Below are 25,287 nucleotides of genomic sequence, written 5' to 3' on the forward strand. Positions count from 1 at the left end.
CTTTTCAAAGGTTCAGAAAAAAAAATACATATACAACTTAGCAATGACTTTTCCCCCCAGGAATCATGCATGCTCTATTAGTAAGACTTGTTTTGCCCTGGACCCATTTTGCATTTCATTTAATCTGTGAAAGAAGTGGTCCTCAAATGCTTTGGAGGAGAGTGCACTTCCCTGAGAATGAGGTCATGATCCCTCCTTGGATAGAAGGAAAGGGGGACATTGTGTGGACAGGTTGTCACCATAACTTCATGCTGATCTTAAATTCCTAAACACACAGGACTCAACAGAGTCCGGTGGAACTAAAAGAGCCCATTTCTGGCTGTTCTTGCTAGACCCACTACTTTTTTGCCCTGTAGACATTAAAGGATAATTTAAGTATCAAGAGCCTTGGCTTTTAAGAATTCTACCTATCTTATCCTCAGTAGACTCCAAATTGTTTGTATTAATTTAGGATATATTTTTCCATGTATACCCTGAAATCTGTACCATTCACACATTCATTTATTCAATTTTCAGTCACTTTTTCATCAATTCATTCATGCATCAATGCATTCAGTTAATATGTGTTCAAACTGTACTAGATGCGTAGACACACCACCATTTTTTTAACATCTTTATTGAAGTATTATTGCTTTACAATGGTGTATTAGTTTCTGCTTTATAACAAAGTGAATCAGCTATACATATACATATATTCCCATATCTCCTCCCTCTTGCGTCTCCCTCCCTCCCTCCCTATCCCACCCATCTAGGTGGTCACAAAGCACCAAGCTGATCTCCCTGTGCTATGCAGCTGCTTCCCACTAGCTATCTATCTTACATTTGGTAGTGTATATATGTCAATGCCACTCTCTCACTTCGTCCCAACTTACCCTTCCCCCTCCCCATATCCTCAAGTCCATTCTCTACGTCTGCGTGTTTATTCCTGTCCTGCCCCTAGGTTCTTCAGAACCCTTTTTTTTTTTTTAGATTCCATATATATGTGTTAGCATACGGTATTTGCTTTCCTCTTTCTGACTTACTTCACTCTGTGTGACAGACTCTAGGTCCATCCACCTCACTACAAATAACTCAATTTCGTTTCTTTTTATGGCTGAGTAATACTCCATTTTATATATGTGCACATCTTCTGTATCCATTCATCTGTCAATGAACTCTTAGGTTGCTTCCATGCCCTGGCTATTCTAAAGAGAGCTGCAATGAACATTGTGGTACATGACTCTTTTTGAATTATGGTTTTCTCAGAGTATATGCCCAGTAGTGGGATTGCTGGATCATATGGCAGTTCTATTTTTAATTTTTTAAGGAACCTCCATGCTGTTCTCCATAGTGGCTGTATCAATTTACATTCCCACCAACAGTGCAAGAGGGTTAACTTTTCTCCATACCCTCTCCAGCATTTATTGTTTGTAGATTTTTTGATGATGGCCATTCTAACTGGTGTGAAGTGATACCTCACTGTAGTTTTGATTTGCATTTCTCTAATGATTAGTGATGTTGAGCATCCTTTAATGCGTTTGTTAGCAATCTGTACATCTTCTTTGGAGAAATGCCTATTTAAGTCTTCTGCCCATTTTTGGATTGTGTTGTTTGTTTCTTTGATAATGAGCTGTGTGAGCTGCTTGTAAATTTTGGAGATTAATCCTTTGTCACTTGCTTTGTTTGCAAATATTTTCTCCCATTCTGAGGATTGTCTTTTCATCTTGTTTATGGTTTCGTTTGCTGTACAAGAGCTTTTAAGTTTCATTAGGTCCCATTTGTTTATTTTCGTTTTTATTTCCATTTCTCTAGGAGGTGGGTCAAAAAGGATCTTGCTGTGATATATGTAATAGAGTGTTCTGCCTATGTTTTCCTCTAAGAGTTGTATAGTGTCTGCCCTTACATGTAGGTCTTTAATCCATTTTGAGTTTATTTTTGTGTATGGTGTTAGGGAGTGTTCTCATTTCATTTGTCTACTTGTAGCTGTCCAGTTTTCCAGCAGCAGTTATTGAAGAGGCTGTCTTTTCTCCATTGTATACTCTTGCCTCCTTTATCAAAGATAAGGTGACCATATGTATGTGGGTTTATCTTGGGCTTTCTATCCTGTTCCATTGATCTATATTTCTGTTTTTGTGCCAGTACCATACTGTCTTGGTTACTGTACCTTTTGTAGTATACTCTGAAGTCAGGGAGCCAGATTCCTCCAGCTCCGTTCTTCTTTCTCAAGATTGCTTTGGCTATTCAGGGTCTTTTGTGTTTCCATACAAATTGTGAAATTATTTGTTCTAGTTCAGTGAAAAATGCCATTGGTAGTTTGATAGGGATTGCATTGAATCTGTACATTGCTTTGGATAGTATAGTCATTCTCACAATGTTTCTTCTTCCTATCCAAGAACATGGTCTATCTCTCCATCTGTTTGTATCGTCTTTAATTTGTTTCATCAGTGTCTTATAGTTTTCTGCATAGAGGTCTTTTGTCTCCCTAGGTAGGTTTATTCCTAGGTATTTTATTCTTTTTGTTGCAGTGGTAAATGGGAGTGTTTCCTTAATTTCCCTTTCAGGTTTTTCATCATTAGTGTGTAGGAATGCAAGCGATTTCTGTGCATTAATTTTGTGTCCTGCTACTTTACCAAATTCATTGATTAGCTCTAGTAGTTTTCTGATAGCATCTTTAGGATTCTCTGTGTATAGTATCATGTCATCTGCAAACAGTGACAGTTTTACTTCTTCTTTTCTGATTTGGATTCCTTTTATTTCTTTTTCTTCTCTGATTGCTGTGGCTAAAACTTCCAAAACTATGTTGAATAATAGTGGTGAGAGTGGACAACCTTGTCTTGTTCCTGATCTTAGAGGAAATGGTTTCAGTTTTTCACCATTAAGAACGATGTTGGCTGTGGGTTTGTCATATATGGCCTTTATTATGTTGAGGTAAGTTCCCTCTACGTGTACATTCTGGAGAGTTTTTATCAACAATGGGTGTTGAATTTTGTTGAAAGCTTTTTATGCATCTATTGAGATGATCATATGGTTTTTATCCTTTGATTTGTTAATATGGTTTATCACATTGATTGATTTGCATATATTGAAGAATCCTTGCATTCCAGTGATAAACCCCACTTGATCATGGTGTATGATCCTTTTAATATGCTCTTGGATTCTGTTTGCTAGTATTTTGATGAGGATTGTTGCATCTATATTCATCAGTGATATTGGCCTGTAGTTTTCTTTCTTTGTGGCATCTTTGTCTGGTTTTGGTATCAGGGTGATGGTGGTCTCGTAGAATGAGTTTGGGAGTGGTCTTCCCTCTGCTATATTTTGGAAAAGTTTGAGAAGGATAGGCGTTAGCTCTTCTCTAAATGTTTGATAGAATTCACCTGTGAAGCCGTCTGGTCCTGGGCTTTTGTTTGTTGGAAGATTTTTAATCACAGTCTCAATTTCAGTGCTTGTGATTGGTCTGTTTATACTTTCTATGTCTTCCTGGTTCAGTCTCAGAAGGTTGTGCTTTTCTAAGAATTTGTCCATTTCTCCCAGGTTGTCCATTTTATTGGCATATAGTTGCTTGTAGTAATCTCTCATGATCCTTTGTATTTCTGCAGTGTCAGTTGTAACTTCTCCTTTTTCATTTCTATTCTATTGATTTGACTCTTCTTTTTTTCTCGATGAGTCTGGCTAATGGTTTATCAATTTTGTTTATCTTCTCAAAGAACCAGCTTTTAGTTTTACTGATCTTTGCTATTGTTTCCTTCATTTCTTTTTCATTTATTTCTGATCTGATCTTTATGATTTCTTTCCTTCTGCTAACTTTGGGGTTTTTTTGTTCTTCTTTCTCTAATTGCTTTAGGTGTCAGGTTAGGTTGTTTATTTGAGATTTTTCTTGTTTCTTGAGGTAGGATTTTATTGCTATAAACTTCCGTCTTAGAACTGCTTTTACTGCATCCCATAGGTTTTGAGTCATCATGTTTTCATTGTCATTTGTTTCTAGGTATTTTTTGATTTCCTCTTTCATTTCTTCAGTGATCGCTTGGTTATTTAGGAGTGTATTGTTTAGCCTCCATGTGTTTGTATTTTTTACACATTTTTCCTGTAATTGATATCTAGTCTCATAGCGTTGTAGTCAGAAAATATACTTGATACAATTTCAATTTTCTTAAAATTACCAAGGTTTGATTTGTGACCCAAGATATGATCTATTCTGGAGAATGTTCCATGAACACTTGAGAAGAAGGTGTATTCTGTTGTTTTTGGATGAAATGTCCCATAAATATCAATTAAGTCCATCTTCTTTAATGTATCATGTAAAGCTTGTGTTTCCTTACTTATTTTCATTTTGGATGATCTGTCCATTGGTGAAAGTGGGGTGTTAATGTCCCCTACTCTGATTGTGTTACTGTTTCCCCTTTTATGGCTCTTAGCATTTGCCTTATGTATTGAGGTGCTCCTATGTTGGGTGCATAAATATTTACAATTGTTATATCTTCTTGGATTGTTCACTTGATCATTATGTAGTGTCCTATTTGTCCTTATAATAGTCTTTGTTTTAAAGTCTATTTTATCTGATATGAGTATTGCTACTCCAGCTTTCTTTTGATTTCCATTTGCATGGAATCTTTTTCCATCCCCTCATTTTCAGTCTGTATGTGTCCCTAGGTCTGAAATGTGTCTCTTGTAGACAGCATATGTATGGGTCTTGTTTTTGTATCCATTCAGCCAGTCTATGACTTTTGGTTGGAGCATTTAATCCATTTATTTTTAAGGTAGTTATCAATATGTATGTTCCTATTACCATTTTCTTAATTGTTTGGGGTTTGTTATTGTAAGTCTTTTCTTTCTCTTGTATTTCCTGCCTAGAGAAGTTCCTTTAGCATTTGTTGTAAAGCTGGTTTGGTGGTGCTGAATTCTCTTAGCTTTTGCTTGTCTGTAAAGGTTTTAATTTCTCCGTTGAATCTGAGTGAGATCCTTGCTGGGTAGAGTAATCTTGGTTGTAGGTTTTTCCCTTTCATCACTTTAAATGTGTCCTGCCACTCCCTTCTGGCTTGCAGAGTTTCTTCTGAAAGATCTGCTGTTAACCTTATGGGAATTCACTTGTATGTTATTTGTTCTTTTTCCCTTGGTGCTTTTAATTTTTTTCTTTGTATTTAATTTTTGACAGTTTCATTATTATGTGTCTTAGTGTGTTTCTCCTTGGATTTATCCTGAATGAGACTTTCTGCACTTCTGGGATTTCACTGACTATTTCCTTTCCCATATTAGGGTAGTTTTCAACTATAATCTCTTCAAATATTTGCTCAGTCCCTTTCTTTTTCTCTTCTTCTTCTGGGACCCCTATAATTCAAATGTTGGTGCATTTAATGTTGTCCCAGAGGTCTCTAAGACTGTCCTCAATTCTTTTCATTCTTTTTTCTTTATTCTACTCTGCCATAGTTATTTCCACTGTTTTACCTTCCAGATCACTTATCCGTTCTTCTGCCTCAGTTATTCTGCTATTGATTCCATCTAGAGAATTTTAAATTTCATTTATTGTGCTGTTCATCATTGTTTGTTTGCTCTTTAGTTCTTCTTGGTCCTTGTTAAATGTTTCTTGTATTTTCTTCATTCTATTTCCAAGATTTTGGATCATCTTTACTATCATTACTCTGAATTCTTTTTTAGGTAGACTGCCTATTTCCTCTTCATTTGCTTGGTCTGGTGGGTTTTTACTTGCTCCTTCATCTGCTGTGTGTTTCACTGTCTTTTCATTTTGCTTAACTTACCGTGTTTGGGGTCTCCTTTTTGCAGGCTGCAAGTTCATAGTTCCCGTTGTTTTTGGTGCCTGCTCCCAGTGGCTAAGTTTGGTTCAGTGGATTGTGTAGGCTTCCTGGTGGAGGGGCATGGTGCCTGTGTTCTGTTGGATGAGGCTGGGTCTTGTCTTTCTGGTGGGCAGGACTGTATCCAGTGGTGTGTTTTGGGGTGTCTGTGATCTTATTATGATTTTAGGCAGTCTCTCTGCTAATGGGTGGTGTTGTGTTCCTGTCTTGCCAGTTGTTTGGCATAGGGTGTCCAGCACTGTAGCTTTGCTGGTCATTGAGTGGAGCTGGGTCTTAACGTTGTAATGGAGGTCTCTGGGAGAGCTTTTGCCGTTTGATATTATGTGGAGCCAGGAGGTCTGTCGTGGACCAAGGTCCTGAACTCAGCTCTCCCACCTCAGAGGCACAGGCCTGACACCTGGCTGGAGCCCAAAGACCCTGTCAACCACATCGCTCAGAAGAAAAAGGAGAAAAAAAGAAAGAAAAAATATAAAATAAAACAAAATAAAGTTATTAAAATAAATTTTTAAACTTATTAAAAATTTAAAAAATTTAAAAATATTAAAAAAGGAAAGAAGAGAGCAACCATACCAAAAACAAATCCACCAATGATAACAATCAGTAAAAATTATACTAAAAAAAAAGTCCATAAAAATGGACAGACAGAACCCTAAGACAAATGGTTAAAGCAAAGCTATACAGACAAAGTTACACAAAGAAGCATACACATACACAATCACATAAAGAGAAAAAGGAAAAATATATATATATATGTCTATATATAAAAAAAAAGGAAGAGAGCAACCAAATCAATAAACAAATCTACCAATCATAATAAACTCTAAATACTAAACTAAGATAAACATAAAACCAGAAACAAATTTTAGATGCAGCAAGCAAACCCCAAGTCTACAGTTTCTCCCAAGTCCACCACCCCAATTTTGGGATGATTCATTGTCTATTCAGGTATTCCACAGTTGAAGGGCACATCACGTTGATTGTGGAGATTTAATCCGCTGCTCCTGAGGCTGCTGGGAAAAATTTCCTTTCTCTTCTTTGTTCCCTCAGCTCCTGGGTTTTACCTTTGGATTTGGCCCTGCTTCTGGGTGTAGGTCGCCTGAGGGTGTCTGTTCTTCGCTCAGACAGGACAGGATTAAAGGAGCAGCTGATTCGGGGGCTCTGGCTCACTCAGGCCGGGTGGAGGAAGGGGTACGGATACGGGGCGAGCCTGCAGCGGCAGAGGCCGGTGTGACGTTGCAATAGCCTGAGGCGCGCCATGTGTTCTCCCGGGGAAGTTGGCCCTGGATCCCGGGACCCTGGCAGTGGCGGGCTGCACAGGCTCCCGGGAGGGGAAGTGTGGATAGTGACCTGTGCTTGCACACAGGCTTCTTGGTGGTGGCAGCAGCAGCCTTAGCATTTCATGGCCGTCTCTGGGGTCCGCGCTGATAGCCGTGGCTCGCGCCTGTCTCTGGAGCTCGTTTAGGTGGTGCTCTGAATCCCTTCTCCTCGTGCACCCCGAAACAATGGTCTCTTGCCTCTTAGGCAAGCCCAGACCTTTTCCCGGACTACCTCCCGGCTAGCTGTGGCACACTAGCCCCTTCAGGCTTGTTCCCACCGCCAACCCCACTCCTTTCCCTGGGATCTGACCTCCAAAGCCCCGAGCCTCAGCTCTCAGCCCCCGCCCGCCCCCGGGTGAGCAGACAAGCCTCTCGGGCTGGTGAGTGCTGGTCGGCACCAATCCTCTGTGCGGGAATCTCTACGCTTTGCCCTCCGCACCCCTGTGGCTGTGCTCTCCTCCATGGCTCCGAAGCTCCCCGCTCCACCACCGCCGTGTATGCCCGAGAAGGGGCTTCGTGGTGTATGGAAACTTTCCCTCCTTCACAGCTCCCTCCCACTGGTGCAGGTCCCGTCCCTATTCTTTTGTCTCTGTTTTTACTTTTTTCTTTTGCCCTGCCTAGGTACGTGGGGAGTTCCTTGCCTTTTGGGAAGTCTGAGTTCTTCTGCCAGCGTTCAGTCGGTGTTCTGTAGGAGTTGTTCCACGTGTAGATGTATTTCTGATGTATTTGTGGGGAGGAAGGTGATCTCCACATCTTACTCCTCCGCCATCTTGAAGGTCTCCCCACACCACCTTTCTTGCAAGGACTTTTCAGTCTATCTGAAAGGGGTTAGATAAGGTCAGATTTTTAAAAATTAGATACATAGATAGAGAGAACAAATTGGTGGTTGCCAGAGGTGGGGGGTGGGGGGTGGGCAAAATGAGTGAAGGGAATCAAAGGTACAAACTCTCAGTTATAAAATAAATAAGTCATGGGGATATAACATACAGCATGGCAACTATAGTTAACACTGTAGTGTATATTTGAAAGCTGCTAAGAGAGTAGACCTTAAAAGTTCTCATCACAAGAAAAAAAATTCTGTAACAATGTATGGTGATGGACATTAACTAGATGTATTGTGGTGATCATTTCACAATATCCACAAATATCAAATTGTTAGGTTGTACGCCTGAAACTAATATGATGTTGTATGTCAATTATACGTCAATTTAAAAAAGAAAAGAAAAGTAACCAACACAAATAATTCAGCTCAACAATTCAAGTCAACAAAACCCTCCTTGAGGGCCTCAGTCCCCATGTAGTCAATGGTAGTTATGGTTACCAAGAAGCACTGGAGGGGTCCAAAGGAGGGATTGGTTGCTGCAACCAAGGGCCAGTTAGGGCTTTGTGGAGGGAGCAGATGTGATATGGGTCATGAAGGATGAACTGGATGTTAATAAACCTGAGAAGAGAAAGGCAGGCTTTGCTGGGTGGACACCCCGTATACAGAGTAATGGGTTTGGGGTGAGGGAAAGAGGGACTACTATAGGGGAAGCAGGAAACAGGATAGGAAGGTCATTGGAGGAAATTTATGTAGAACCCTGAATTCTTGTTAAGCCATTTAGATTTAGTACTGTCAAAATTAGTGAAAGATTTTGAGCAAGGAGTGACCTAATAAAAATGCTACCTCCAGATAGTTGTAGGATAAGGAGGAAAAATAAGCATACACATATTGTTAAATGTATTAAATCACCCTAATAGGACTTGGGTGGGGGACTGGGACAGAGAGGGCATATGTCAGTCTGACTGACTGAAAATTGAGTAAGTTTCTCAAGAAAGAATGGTACTAACTTTCAAGTTAGTACATATAGTAACGATGCTAATAAGAGGTATAAAAAGGTAGTTGAATCCATAAGGACTATTTTCAGAATCATAATAATAATTTAATAATTTGTTTAAAACTATTTCTAACAGACACATTCATTATTTTTGTATGTAAGTGCTTCTCCTGAGTCAAATGATGATTCTAAACAAGTTCCACTCCAAGTAGGGTCAACAGTTTATGATATTGTTTAGCAATACATTTATTCATAGGTATTACAAAGGTAAACATCAAACTTGTAAATTAATAACATTTTGGTGTAACTTCATCTTCTGCACCCAGTGAAATAACCAGTTAGGAGCTAAGTAAGCCCTTAAATGATCTTCTGGACAATCATCCTTTCTGCTTCGTGCCCACATCCATTAAACAGTAGAACGTTCGTTAGTCATAATGTATGACCGAAGGAATTTGGAGCAAGTCTCTAACCACAAACTGTGTCTAAACATAGACCTTTAAGAGTTTCTCCGATCTTAACATGTTTAAGTCTGTGACACTGCAATATGCAATGAATACAACCTAAGCAGACTCATGCCTTAGTTAAAATAAGGTTTTGCAATTACAGAAAATTATGGCAAGAGGCAATTATCCATAGGCCCACTCTCCCCTGTGAGTCTCCTACCATCCATTTTGCAAATAAGCATGAACTAAGGGAGTAATCTGTTTATAAATAGAGGAGAGCAACAAGTTCTCCTGATATGTCTAGGGGAGATGCATTTTCCAGTTAAAAATTATCTTTGTTTAAAAATAAGAATTTGAATGGAATACAAAAAGAGGAACAGCAGTTTTGGAGTGGGGGTGAGGCTAGACTGCTAAGCTAATAAAGCAAGAACTTAAGAATATAAGAATATATATTTTAGCCTATGGAATAATCCAAAGGAATTTTAACTAGACTTAGAGATCACTTCACTAAGTCTTGATACTCTTTGGTTTGGGGGGGGTGGGGACATTGTTTTGTTTCGTCTTTGCTTTTGTTTTTTTGAAGACCTACCCAGAGCAAGAATTTTGCAAAGGCAAAACACCTGGTTTGTTCATTTATTGATCTATTTAAGTGTCCATTCTGGAACACTTCATAAACAATAGTCAGGTCTATACTTTTCTTCTCAAGAGTGGGGTCTGCTGGAGATGATGTGTTAGTTGTCTAGGTTTGCTTTTTAATTTTATGTTGGATTTGGGAATAATAAGATGGGGGGGAAATATTTTAACAATTGCTCTGTTACTTACAGTTCGGGAGATAGCACAAGACCACAGAGGTATCCTGTAGCTGGATCCCTAAACATAATTTCAAAGTGTGAGATTATTCAACAAGCCTGAGTAGAGTAACTACTGTGTGCAAAGCACAGTAGGTGTTGAGAATACAAAGATGAAAGCTTATGGTGCCTGCCCACAAAGCGCTCACAGTCTGAGCAAGTAGACAGTAACAGCAATGTGAAATTTTGAGTCCCGTTTCAGAAACTTCCCAGAGAAGGTACTACCAGGCGTCAGTCTTGGGAAGTTGTGGGAATTAGCCCTTAATGAACTGGGGGAAGGAAAGGAGGGAAAGAGAAAGAGTGTTCTAGGCAGAGGGAACAGTATTTGCTAAGGTCGTTAAGTAGAATACAGAAGAAACAAGTGTTCTGTACAATTCAGTGAGCAATACAAGATGACAGGTTAAAGTCAAATAATGAAGGGCCTTGCATGTCATGTTAAAAAGTTTGGATATCATCCTGAAGATAGTGGGAAGTGGCATAATCAGCTTTGCTTACAGAAGAGGTAAACACATCATTCGCTTTTAAAACTTATTTCTGAGTTCTAAATTTGTTAACCCAATAAGATAATTTTATTGTAGTTAATTAGGACTGGTTTTATTCTTCATTTATACCAGTGCTACAAAGGCAAATTAAGTATGAATTTCATTATAAAAATAGTACAGTTCTGTTTGTAAGTTTAAATCTTTATCAAACATAACACAGTGGGGAAAATACCTTAGCTCAAGGAAAAGCTTCTATAAAGTCAAAACTAGCCTTAAAATTCCACTCGGCATGTAGTCATTGTTCCAGGCCATTACGATTTTATCCACACAGAATATAACTGTATACTCTTAAAGCATTTTTACTACTTGAGATTTGTTCCATCTTAAAATTTGTACTAAAACTTACTGGAAAACTAGTTTGAAAATAAAATTGTAACTCAGCCTTTGCAGAAGCTACGAGAGGTTCTACACATTTCCCTTATTTGGCATAGCATCCCCCATTATATTGTATTGTAGAAATATAATATATATTATTATATTATATAATATAATTGTAGAATATAATTGTAGAAATACTATGGAAGCATTGAGTGTTATTTATCTTAAGTGTTTTGCCACTTTATAATATAATAGTGCTAGAATTTACACATCAAATCTAATGGAGAGCTCAACTGGTACCTTTAACAAATTGAGGCTATAAAATTATATAGGCCACTGATGTGTGCCTAGGGATATTCAGCTGCTGGTTTCCTAGTGGAGAACGCCAGAATTCAGTGATCGGAGAAAAACTTGTTTAGGACCCTAAGCCACACAGAGTGCCAGAGGCACCCCTTCATCCTTAAGGTGAGTCTAGTTAAGGAGAAGAGGGGTGGGGGGATAGCTGTCCAAGATCTCTCCAAGGCAGTGGATTTTCCACAGATAGCAAGTATGCTGCTCTTCCTCTTCCTTAGCAAGGATAATCTGTAGATAGAGCAGTCCCAGAGGTCAGTTGGACAAGCTGCTTTCTGCAGTTATCTTACATTGGCCAAAGGAACCCGGGAAAAGAAACTTAAAGAAGGTGGACGTGAGCTGGACCTAGAAGGGGAATCTATCCTGTTAAGGTAGAAGTGTTGGAGGGAAGATTACGGTCAAAGGCAGACAAGTGGCAACATATGTTTGCACATGGCAGTATATTGCCTGGCTGATATGGAGGGCCATAAAAGATGGCACTGATGAAAGGACTAGTGTTTAGATGAAACTACCTGTTACATTGCAGTGAGGTTCATCCAATTATACAGGACCTTCTGCCTTTTACTGACATCTATGTGAGTAGTCACAGGATTAGGTGGCTGGTGTTGGGGTTCTGGGGGCCTGTATAGCAGCCCACCTCCCTGAGGAGATGAAGACGGTGGGGACAGCCTGCTGAGCTCCTGAGGGGTGCACTGGAGAGTCATAGCACTGGGCTAGGGAAACAGCACTCACAAACCATTGCTGAAGCAGCAGTGCCCAAGGCCTGCACACCAGTAGGAGATGGTCCTCACCCTACCTTGGATGTGGCAGCAGTCAGAATTCTCAAGGTAAAAGAATGGTCTGCCCAATTGAGGTGAACTTGAGAAAGGGCAAATGCAAAAGCAAATACTGAAATAGGAAGAAGGAATCAGAAATGCAGGATGGAAAAAGGTGGGATAATAAGACAACAGAGAAGGAAGTCAGCCTTGTCACCTGCTAATTTGTCACACTGCCACCGTAAGCATAGTGTTTTTCCTCAAGCTTTAAATTCTTTAATTTTTCCTATTAATTTTCTCTGTTTTACCTTTAATATGGGAATAAGAATCTATCATATATACATATATAATTTTTGTAAGGCCATAATAAAAGCATTTGGAGGTCATTTGGTTTCCAAAGAAACCAAAATTAATTTTCCAAAGAAAATTTTTCTAATATGCCATGAGTTTTTACTATATTACTAGCATAGCTTTTTTTCTTTTTTTTTTTTTTGCGGTACGCGGGGCCTCTCACCGTTGTGGCCTCTCCCGTTGTGAAGCACAGGCTCCGGCCGCGCAGGCTCAGCGGCCATGGCTCACAGGCATGTGGGATCTTCCCGGACCGGGGCATGAACCCGTGTCCCCTGCATCAGCAGGCGGACTCTCAACCACTGCGCACCAGGGAAGCCCCTACTAGCATAGCTTTTAACAAACAAGAATTGGCTCCAGATCAAATCCTCCTGTGTGATATGATTGAATGGGTGCTTCACCAACTACAAATGATATAGATCACTATTATGTTTAGCGGAGACTCCTCAGACCTGCTCATTTGACTCATTTACATGCAGTTTTTCCCACTACGTTTGAAAATATTCCCCATCTGTTCTCTAGTTCTGATTTATAATTTCATCACTGTCTTGAAAGATGATGACCATAATATCCTTGACATAGTCAATATAATAAATAAAAATTGCTTCTGAATTTTACACTTTCACAGCTTTTTCATAGCTAGAACTTGTTCACACAAAAGTTCTCAGAGTTACACTTAAGTTCTAATTAGAGCTCTAGTTAAAGCTATGTTTGCTAAGTAGTCTTCATAAGCATTAACATTCCATTTCTGTGTCTGGGTCCTATTGCCACCAACTGTCCTTTCATATCACAAAATATTATAAAATGCAAAAGATTCTAGATTCTTTTTGTTTTGCCAGATCACATTTGTGTGAATGTTTGCAATTTCCCTAATGAGAAATAACTTTAAGAAAGAAAGGCTGATTTTGCCTGTTCTTGCATCCATTCATCTGGAATACGCAAAAGCAAGGGAAGTCACTTGATGCTATGGTTGTTCCTCATGATTGGATTTCACTGTCACACTCAAAATACGACACTGAGCAAAGAAACCAAGATAGGATGTGTAATTACATGCAAGGACATCGAAAACTATATTAAAAAGCCCTGCCTTTCTGCAGTTTTCTTGCTTCCTTCCACTTGTCTATAACAGAAGTACCACCCTTACATATAGCAAATTCACAGTTTTGTTAAATACAATTTATTGAGCCCTAGTGTCAACCAGGTACCATTTGGGGTGTGTATTACTTCAGTTAGTCCTCACAAGAATATTAAGAAATGCATATTATCCCTACTTGACAGACATGGCAGTGAGACTTGGAAAGGTTAAGTGACTTTCTCCCGACACATACCAAAAACACGGTGTTGCTTGGGTTTGAACTGAGACTTATTTGACTCTAAAACTCATGATCTTACCCACTCTTCTGTCTCAATCATATTTCATATCTTTCTGTCAGGGAGTTGTATAAGAAAAAAATTTATTCTGTGGTTCTCAGACTTTCTAAAAAGGCCAAGTCTTCCTGTAAACTCTAATTCTTGGTATAATAAACTCTTGGTATAATAAGGCTAGAAAAAAGGCTAGCACAAGCAACTAAAGAAGAAAACAACCTCAAATAAAATAATTTAGAACTTAAAAATACTATGCAGTGAGAAAATAGTATGGTTGTTCTAATTCTGAAAGCCATGGAAAGAGACCTGTAGTTGAAGGTCACTGACAGGACCTCCTTACATCTACCTGGCAGCTTCACAGTCATCCATATTGACCACATATGTGCCTGAAGCCAAAGGTTTTCATTTAAAGGTTTCCACAAACAAATTATTACATTTCTAGGGAGAAATAATTCTAGGCTAATTTTAAAATTAACAATATGAATTGCTCAATTTTTCCACTTTCTTCTAAAATGAAAACTTGGAATATGATGGACTCTACGGATGTGCTCCATGCAGTAATCATTTTAAGTATATATAACAGATCTAAGAACATAGACTTTTTTTTAATATGTTTATTCATGCCAAGAAACTCTCTCAAAGACTGCCTTAGTTTGGCATCTACCTTTAACACATCAACTACATAACTGGCACACGTCCATCTCCCTTTGTACTCTACAGACAGAAACCATGTATGGGGCATGTTTCCCCACACGATTTTTTTCAGAGTTTATGTTGCCAAACAAGCATTAAGCTAGTCTAAATTCCGGGCAAGTATGTAACTTTACAGGCACACAGTACTGCACCAAAACATTGAAGAAAACTTTCTATTCATCCCACTCTGCTAACAGAGCCATTCAATCCTGTCCAGAAAGATGAGTCCATTTTAAACCCTCCTTTGATTCTACAGATTAGGAGGAGGGAGAAGTTACTGCTGAAAAATGAAAAAGAAGGGAAGAAGAAACGGTCATGGCCCCCAAGAAGCAAGAGCATGTTTTTCAGGTTTCCCAGGTTCCAACATTTTGTGTTAGAGAGGGCAGAAGAGATAAGAGCTGGAAAATCAATCCTTTTCACAAGTGTTCAGGATTTCAGCAAAGTGAGCTTTAATTTCAGATTTTTTAAACTGAAAGACATTTCAGAGAATATACAGTCCAAATGTATTTTTTTTTCTAAGAACTGTAAGGTAAAATGCCCCAAACTCATTTAAAAGTCCAAAGACTATTTTATATGCTAGCTTGAGAATTCTTTAGCATCAAAACTCACCAGGTCATAGTTTTAGGAAACAGTATTTTCTTTTGTCCCCTATTGCCTTTAGGTACTCCTCAAACTAATACTCAGGAGTTATTTGAATGCTATTTCTTCACATCACTGCAAGTGTTTTAACACAGGGGCTGGGAGATATCCCACAGCCTATGTACATCAAACACAATTTATCAGCAAATTAAATTCAAGTATGCATGATAATTCATGAATAATTTGAGGGAAATAGTAACTATAGTATCAGTTTGGAACAAAACCAAAAAGTCAAATCTCACTTGGTTTAATGGCATATGAAACACTTGGGCACAAGCTGATAGTTGCTTGCATTTAACATTTTGAACACCAAATAATCTTATGTCTTAATATGATGAAGCCTGCAGAGTCCCCCTTCCTGAAAAATTCTTAATACTTACAAGGAATAATAAGTCTAGGATTTCTTAACTACCTCCTTGCTCAAGGAAGAGAGAGAGAATAAATAACCACTTAGGATGAGATCTTTCCTTGCTATGCTTTATCACAGAGTGAGTTTTTCATATGTTAGAGGAAAAATTATAAAAGTAAGCATCACAATACATATTGTATATATACAAAGATATATGTATGTACACCATATGTCAAAGAGAGAAAGTATAGATATTCAATCTTGTTGAATCTTCACAACTTTCTATATTGGGGTGGATGCAGCATCTATTTTTCAATGTTTTTTAATCAAGTTTTCAAACTTGAAGTTGAAGGTATGACACAGATTCAGAAACTGTTAACATTCTGCCATATTTGCATGCAGTGCTTTAGCACCATCTTTAAACACAGGTAACTGGTCAAATCTCCCCCCACACACACTACTGGGATTCACATTGCACCGTTTGCATATTTCCAGTGATAGGAACCTCATTATCTCCTAATATATTAAAATGTCCAATGACCACAACATTTTTTTCTTTCACTGAACTAAAATCTGCCTTTCTTTTTACCTGCTTATTCTAGTTCTGCTCTTTGGAAAGACATGGTCAAGATCTTTTCCTCCTTCTCTAAACAGTCTTTCAAAATCCTCAAATCCACTCTCACAACAGACTAGCTCAGATACAAATCTCATCTTGTAAGTTGAGTACAGTCAGGGGGGTGGGGGGAAAGATAGGATGATGTAAGGAGAGGAGGGACTATAGGCCTTCTTAAGGGTTGGCCTTTTTCCCCACAGGTTTTGATACGTAACATTTTTCATTTTAATTCAGTTTGAAATAGTCCTAAATTTCAATTTTGTTATCTTCTTTAAATCATGAGTTCTTTTGAAGTGTATTTCTTCTTTTCCAAAAGAGAGGGATTTTTTAGTTTTGTCATTGTTGTTGCTGTTTCTATCTTATTTGCATTGTAGTTAGAGAACAAAATCTGTATATTGCAATTTTTGAAGTTTATTTAGACTTGTCTTAAGACCAGAATATAGTCATTTTATTTTAATATTTCCTCAATACTTGAAAAGGTTATGTGTTCTGTACAGTGTTCTGTGTATGTAAGTTCAAAGTTTTTAATCATGTTATTCATATTTTCTATTCATTTCTGAAAATGTAGGTTTATTCTTTTAGTTACTGGGAGAGATATGTTAAAATCTCTTACTGTGTTTATTCATTTTTCCCTTTAGTTTTATCCATTTTTGCTCTATCTATATTGAGGCTATGTGATTAAATGAAGTTAAATTTAGAATTTCTACATTTTCCTGGTAAACTAAACCTTTATCATTACACAGTACTACATTTTATTCTGTAATCTTTTTTCCCTTAAAGTCAACTTTGATATTGCAAAGCCAACTTTCTTTTGGTTAGTGTTTGCATAGCATATTTTCCATCTTTTTTCTTTAATCTACCTGTGTCCTTATATTTAAATCATTTCTCTTGAAGCAACGTATTTGGGTTTTGATTTCGTAATCAACCTGAGAATTTTCAGTTTTTATAAGAGCATTTAATTCACTTACCTTTAAGGTAACTATTGATATGTTTAGGTTTAAACTACCACTTTACTCTCTGCCTTTTTTTTTCATTCTGCACATTTTAGTTTCTTTTTCTTTCCTTTCTTGCTTTCTGTCTAAAATGATGTACTGTTTTGTATTATTCCATTCTCCCCTGTATTAGATTTGCAGTTTTATACTCTTTGCTGTTCTTTTAGTGTTTCCCTAGGGAATACTTTAACATGTACCCTTGACTTATCAAAGTTCAAAATAAATTGGTAGTTTTACCTCTTCCCAGACTATAGAAGGACCTTAAAAAACTTAAACTCCATTTACCTTCCTGCCAACCCATGTGCTTTATTCCCATGTATTTTAATTCTAATTTTTTATAAATCACAAAACACCTTACTATTTTTGTTTTATATAATTGGTGTTCATTAAGATTTACCCACATATTTATCCTTTCATTGCTTTTCATTTTGCTGGAATTTTGAATCAGAAAGAGACAAGAAAAAGGAATTTAGTACAAATTTGATGAGTCACACCCCTCACTCCCTTCATACTACTATCCATTTGGAATTCAGAAAAATATAAGGGCCCTGAGGCATATGGGGAAACATTGTGCAGAAACCTCATAAGTACGATGTAATGAAATGGGCAGGAAAATACACACAAGAATGTAACATTCTCTGAAGGCAAGAGGCACAAAGATACACTTTATTTTCAAAGTCTTAGGCAGTTAATGATTTGGAGAAGTATTGCCAAGTTATACTCAGCAAATTTAGTAGTATGCCTCAATTTAATGGTCACAAAAGCTGTTTATTGTTGAATGAACAACAAGTATAATGTTAATTGGTCTCATACAATTAGGAGGTCACCAGGCCATGCTTGTTATAATTGGCATTGCCACGGCCAGGGGCTTATGTGACCTCAAGTGATGATTGGCCTGATGGAGTAAGCCAGGAATGTGTGTGCTTTGAGCTAGAGAGACTGACTGATCTGACTGTAAGGCCTCAAGGAGGGGGACCAGGAATCAAGCCACAGTGCTCACGGAGGGCATGGAGGACTCAGTTGAATGTTCTCAGTCTCCATCCAGTTCATCAGTCTCCAGGGGTTTGATCTGGAGCTGGGGATAGGAGGGAGGTGGGAGGGGCATGGTGAAGCAGTGGAGCACCAGGAAAACACAATTGAAATATCAACGCAGAGGCATCCCCTAATAAGATGGGATCATAATTCCTCTGAAGGCCACCCAGTTTGAAGTAGATGGCCAGCTTGTATGGGATGGGCTTGAACTTGCATACAGTCTTTAATTCCTGGTACTCAGCCATCCTAGAGCAAAGACTAATGGTGCTGCTTATTTCAAAACACAGTTTTACCTCCACAAGGTTGTAGATTGATGATTGATCGTAATATCATTCCAAATACCAGGGTCATCCTTTCCCAAGCATTTTTTAATGGATAATTAAGTTTAAGAAGAAAGAAGGGAGTTTACCTGGGTATGACATATTCTCAGAGATGCCAGAGAACACTCCTGACAATTAACAATCATTTATCAGTAGAAAATGTCTTTCCCTTAAGATTCTGAAAGCAATAAGCTTCACTTTGCCAGTGTGCAAAAAGAGGGGAAGAATGAGGATTAAGGTCTTTGTGTCCTTGCTTTTCTCTGTTTTAGCCTATGATTGGTCCATTTGGTTTGTGTGTAGTACAGAGGAGTCACGAGTTGATCGTTCATGTTCACCAGTTGGTTTTCTCCCCCACATTCATGAACATTTAATATGAATTCACGAGGTTAGACATGAACTGTATGTCTAACCTCATCCAATCATCTTGCAAACGAACACCACTAGCCACAGAGGAGACTAGGTGAGAGAGGGTCGATGTGCAGTGCAAATCCATCATCACTGCTGGTGAAGCAACTGCAAGTACATGTAGCACGATTTTTCCATACGGGAACAGCATATTTCAAGGTTCTGTTAGAACACAGTGCAATGTCAAGGACTTCCAGAACACTTGATTCACCACTCTCTAAAACAAAGAAATTAACTATCAGGGAGGCTGATATTTGTTGATTTGGGTGATATTTTTGTTTATCATTTAAAGCACACCAAACTATTAACAATCTGTTTGGCCAGAACAGATAAGAATTTAGAACTATAAATCTACTGCTGGCCATCAACGAAGTCAGTCCTCTTTTGTTACTTAATATCAGTATTTACTTTCTCCTCTAGAACTGCTTAGCTTGGGTGAATTCTAGCTGATAATTTCAGAAGGGTGAAAAGCTAACTAGAACTGGGCATTTTGCCCAGATAAATCTGATTCCAGTACTATGAAAGAAGCAGCAAGGGAAATAGAAAATTTTGACAAAAATTGTTGATAATTGGCTAAGGATTGAGGAGGGAAACAAAAGATTTGGAGAGCTATGAAAGTTATTCTAATGTAGAAGAAAGATGCAAGGGAGGAACCAACGCCCTAAAGATTAACAATCTTCTCTTTAAATTTGAGAAAAATTACGTATTTATATAATATATATATAAGAAATTTATATACATATATGACTACAATGAAACTCCTGCTATCCCGAACTCTTAAGAAATAAGCCTTTCTGGAAACCTAAATTGCAGAAGCAAAATAGAAATCTTAAGTTTGAATCTCTGCTCTGTGTGACCTTGGGCAGGTCACTCATCAACCTACATTTCAGTGGCAACTCCTGCCTCACCCAAAAATTGTGGATAATGAAACCATTATTCCACAGGGTTGTTACTAGGATTAAATCAGAGGCCTGTAGATCTAATTTCCTAATCAAATAATAGATGTTTAAATACTGTTAAATATTTGCCTATTTTTATGCCAGTTAATTTTAGAATTTTAACAAATTTGTATGTGAAATTATATAAAATATTACACACCTTCTCCTTAATCAGATTTCAATCAACATAATTTAATGTCTTGATTACTCAGGTTATCATTATTAATAGCCATTAATGGATGAGGCAGCGATAAAATAGCAATGCCTCAGCACTTGTTGAAATAGTTGCTACCTTCCAGGATTATACTGAAAAATAAGATTAATATCCAAAATAACTGTAAGATCTTCACCCAGTGAGTCCCTTTTATTCAAAAAGTTTCATAGATGAAGTAGAAAGAGTACTTTGCTGGGAACTAATTTATTGAACTGTCACTAGAGAAAGGAAGAAAGGAAGAGAGAGAGGGAAAGAAGGCAGGCAGGCAGGCAGGCAGGAAGGAAGGAAGGAGGGAGGGGGAGGGAGGGAGGGAAGGAAGGAAGGAAGGAAGGAAGGAAGGAAGGAAGGAAGGAAGGAAGGAAGGAAAGGAAAGAAAGGAAGGAAAGAAGAAAGAAAGAGGAAGGGAGGGAGGAAGAAAGGAAGGGAGAGAGAGAGGAAGAAAAAAAGAAAGAAAGAAAGAAAGCAACCAGGAGTAAAGTAGCTCATCCTTATAGCAAACATGAATCTTGACCTTTTTTTTCCTATTTTACTCCATTTATGAGATTAAATTAGTATGGTTGGGGAAGACACAAAATAACATTTTAGACCCACACAGATCAAGAAATAGCAGCAACTTGAACTTAACCACTACCTTTTCTTTACCATCAAATAATATTTACAAAGCATGCACAGTGTCCAACTCAGAACTAGTCAAGATATGGTTATTTTACTCTAAGAATTTACGGTCTGGAAACAAAAAGATTTATTTTGAAAATTCTGAACTTTTTGAAATCTGTGCATTATCATTAACGAAGACAGTCTATTTTACAGGTGGAGAAACAGAGAGAAAAAGAATTGATGCCATGGCCCTAGATCACAGAGGCAGTGACAGAATAAAAATAATTATTTTTATTTTTATTATTCCTATTTCAGGAATAATATTCCTATTTCAGTACATTATCATCAAACACACCATCTGGTCAATGGTGGCTTATTCCAAAGTAGTTCTGAATTATTCCCTAAATGTAAAGCAGCACAAATTAGAAAAGTTTAAGTGGTAATCTAAAGCATTTAAGGTACACAAAGTCTTTGCCCAGGAAAACACAGTGAAGTGACTCCATGTCGTGGTAAGTTATCAAATTATGGAAAGAACATAGCAGAGATTAAAATGTTGCATAAGAGAGAGAAAGCAGCATGAGTCAGGGGTTTGGGAAATATGAGTCAGACTGAAGGGCAGGAGCCAAACACATAGAGAATGTGGGCCTAAGCAGGGACTTAGTGGACACGACAGAGATGTGGACACAGTTGCCTCCATTAACTTTGAGAGAAAACCAAACATGCAGTTCCATAGACTGGGGATCATTGTGATAAAGGGGCTAGCAGTGAGAGCTGAGCGAAGATCAGCTGGATTATTTAACGCAATGAGGATGCCAAAGTCAGCAAGAGAGGGACCTACAATAGTATAAATCACTAGAAGGGAGAGTGTGGGCACATTTCTGAAAAATGAGGAAATCACCAAATATTGCCATTAGCTATTCTTAATGCATTAGAATGATGAAATGTGAGTTGATTTACGTGTTGTGATATTTTAGGAAGCACATTCTATTATTTTGTACTTTGGTAATGTTTCCATTAGGCTATGTCTACATAGTTCAGAGCTGCTTCCTGTGGTGTGCAATCCAAACTCTAATTGCACCTATAAGGCCTTGAATTTTGCTCATGACTTGAGCTACCATTTTATGAGCACCTTCAACCAGGCACTGCACCAGACTCCTCATACACAGCACCTCCAGCCGTGCTGATTCCAGCTATCTGCCATTCTTCTCATGCAAACTGCTTTTGTCTTATCAGCGTTTTCTAATGTGATCTCCCTTCTGCCTAGAAATAGCCTCCTATTTCTGCCAATCCATGTACCTTACCTTCTTCAAAATGCAGCTCAAAATTCACCTCCTCAGGCCAGCCTTCCACCACTGATGCTGCTGTCTTCCTAGCTTTGCACTTCTCCACTCCATTGCTTTACAGCCATTTCCATTTACTGACATCTTGCTGTGTTTCTTACGTCTTGCCTGTTACTCAGCCTTGTAAATGTTTAGTTCCATGAGATAAAACACTGATCCTACTTTCTTTAAACTCTAGGCATCAGTTCTTAGCAAACAATCTTGGTTCATTCATCCATTTATTGAACAAATATGTTTCGAAAACCCACCCTGTTTCTTGTAGTCTGCAAGGTGCTAGGAATACAGAAAAAAGTAATACATAGTCCCTGTCCTCAAAGAGCTTGGGTTCAGGGCCCAGGGAATGTGTTAACTGTCTGCCTAAAGAACCTAGTGAGCTTAACTGTCAAGGATAACTTACAGATAGTTTAAAAACAAAACAAAAACTCCTCTCCCCAAACTACTGTTTCCTAGATTATCAGGAAAACCATAGCTGATGTGAGTAGTTTCCATTATGAATAAAGAATTGCTTTTGCTAATACAGGTATTCCCACCACGGAGGACTTTCATAAACATACCTGGGGGAGACAGGTCTTCTGGTGCATCTGCACAGAGATGGATATTCTGCTTTGAGTTTCTAACATAGGAGTATATTTTAGTGATTTTCTTATCACATGATATTTAAGACATAGAAATGCATACAAGTAGAAAAGATAAGCATAAAAGAGTTTAACAATGTAAAACAGTTCTTACATGATTTTGTATAGATGTGTGAATAAACAGCATCTCAAATTACAACTTTCAAATTAATAAAACCGTGTTATTTAAATAAATCAATAAATTGATGGCATAATTGAAGATAGTTCAAAGAAATCCAGTCTATCTACACAACCTTCAGCATTAGATAACCTGCTAAGAGCAAAGAGGATAAATATTCTAAACTCGAATTGGAAAAGCCATAAATGAAAATGTAGTCTGTTCATTTACTAGCAGATCCAGCTCAAGGTATAAGATGAAGCATCCATTCAACTCCTTTGGAATAATTTCTTGAAGGGGATTTCATGCAACTGTGTTTTATTGAATTTCAGGGAGGTTTCCCATCTGCAAAAATTAAAACTAAAAGTGAATCCAAGTAAGTAGAAAGTGTATTTAAAATACTACCAGTCAGGGACATCCCTGGTGTTCCAGTGGTAAAGAATTCACCTTCCAATGCAGGGGACACGGGTTCGATCCCTGGTCAGGGAGCTAAGATCTCACATGCCGCAGGGCAACTAAGCCCACGTGCTACAACTATTGAGCTCGTGCACCTCAACTAGAGAGGCCGCGTGCCGCAAACTGCAGAGCCCATGCACCCTGGAGCCTGCGTGCCACAGCTAGAGAAGAGAAAACCCATACACCACAACTAGAGAGAAGCCCGAGCACCACAACAAAAGATCCTGTGTGCCGCAACTAAGACCCAATGCAGACAATAAATAAAATATTTTTTTTTGTAAAAAAAGCTTATTCTATAAAATAAATAAATAAAATAAAATACCACCAGTCAATCCTAGGTGAGGTGAGTCCTGTTGCAGTTTTGTTTGTTATTGATAGAGAAAGGAAAAGAATATAGTGGCAGTAGAGACAGTGGTATTTTATTTTATTTTTTATTAAATTATTTTAACTCACCTAATAGTTTTATTAAATAATCCTCCTTAGAAGGCAAACAGACCTGGTTCTTAAAAAGGAATAGGTCCAGGGAGCATGGCTTTTATGTTTGAAATCTATTTAATGATATATTAATTCCACTGGAAATGTTAGCCTATTAATCAAAGAGAGAACTAAATGACAAAAAATAATAGGAAGGAAATCACATCAGGAATGCGATGGGGTGGAGGCAGTTTGCAGAGGGATGTCTCAGAAAGAAAAGCCACAGTCACTGGTGAAGCCTCCTTTAGAAAATGTAGCAGCCAGCCTGAGCCCTTGATCTTCTGCCAGCATGTACCAAGGAAACTTGCCACATCTGAATCTCACATTGCCGTATCTCTCAGTGCTATTATCACTGCAAATGCTGGCAGATGTTCTTGACATAAAACAATATGAACTCTGCTGTCATTTCTGCATTAGCGGGTCACAAAGCTCTGAAGAAACCCCAGTAGACATGTTTTCATCAAGTGCATACGAGAAAATAATAAAAGACACAAAAAGGGCAGATAATTTCAAAGCAAGATTGCTGTACCTCTGCATAGTACCTGAAAAGGACAGAGTTGTAATCACCGCTTTGAAAATAATAGTAATAATAATAAAAAATTTCAAAACAATAAGAAAAAATTCACCAAAACTTTAAAACCAGATAATAAGAATTATGTAAGTAGATGCTTTTATAGGTTATTATCCAATAAACAGTCATACATCCCTTGAGTATTCTTTATCTCCCCTCCCTCCTTCTTTTGGAGAGAATCTCTCTTATCATTTCCACACCCAGCTAACTAAAGCCGATATCTGAGGGCAACTCTCTTATAACCCGAGCTTCCTACATTATTACACTGGGTGTAATATTACAGGGTGTAATAATGTGCATTTATGTGCACAGTGCAGCAGTTATGTTTGAAAATAAAGAAAGATGAAACACACCAGGGGCTACTCTCTGAGCTTCTTAAAGGGAAGGCAGGATTTAAGGAATAAATTCTAATTACTGATGATTCATTTTTGGTACTGATTTTTGCCCCACTATTTCTTCCAAAGCACCACCATGGGTCTGCCACAGTGATGATCTAAACACCCCTAAACCTTTCTCAGTTTTTATGCAAAATTTGTCATCTAGGAATTACAAATTTTAGATATTTTTTAATGAAGCTTAGAGTCTTCAATTGTTGAAGAATGCCAAAATTTTATAATCCTTTCATCTGTGCTATTTAAACTCATAATATGAGAGATTTGAATGAATGAAAGGTGATATGGATAAGGCAAAATTATATTTCACTTATAAATTACTGTAATATGAGAGACACACACAAGTGCCCATCATATTTTGATCTCAAAGAAATTTGTTATAACAAGTTCATATTATGACTGAATATTTTTTACTTTTCTGGAACTATAATCTACCTACTCCTTAAGGTACATTTAGTAAACTATTACAAGAAGTGAAATGCTTTGGGAAAATATGTATTTTAAACTACACCAGCCTATCTCTCCTAGAGGAATGTGATTAAATTGAATCCTTTTTATTTTGAAATTTGCAATGAAAAGTTTATACATTTATGTTGTGCTAAAGTTTACCAAAAAAAAAAAAAACAACAACAGCAACAGGGAAT

The 25,287-nt window shown here is 37.9% G+C and overlaps 1 protein-coding gene and 1 long non-coding RNA gene across 10 annotated transcripts in view; one reads left to right on the forward strand and one right to left on the reverse strand.

Moving 5' to 3' along the window:
* Positions 1-25,287, reverse strand: part of LOC132434894 (uncharacterized) — a 427,467-nt gene that overhangs the window by 226,165 nt on the left and 176,015 nt on the right. For all 4 annotated transcript variants that reach the window (XR_011246683.1, XR_009521451.2, XR_009521450.2 and 1 more), the window contains exon 4: positions 7,741-7,917. This is a non-coding gene — a long non-coding RNA (uncharacterized lncRNA). The remainder of the gene's footprint in view (positions 1-7,740; positions 7,918-25,287) is intronic.
* The window catches only part of EFEMP1 (EGF containing fibulin extracellular matrix protein 1), a 68,991-nt gene that overhangs the window by 25,509 nt on the left and 18,195 nt on the right, over positions 1-25,287 (forward strand). The gene's annotated exons all lie outside the window — the stretch shown is intronic.

Source organism: Delphinus delphis, chromosome 12, assembly GCF_949987515.2.
Source record: "Delphinus delphis chromosome 12, mDelDel1.2, whole genome shotgun sequence".
Lineage (NCBI taxonomy): Eukaryota > Metazoa > Chordata > Mammalia > Artiodactyla > Delphinidae > Delphinus > Delphinus delphis.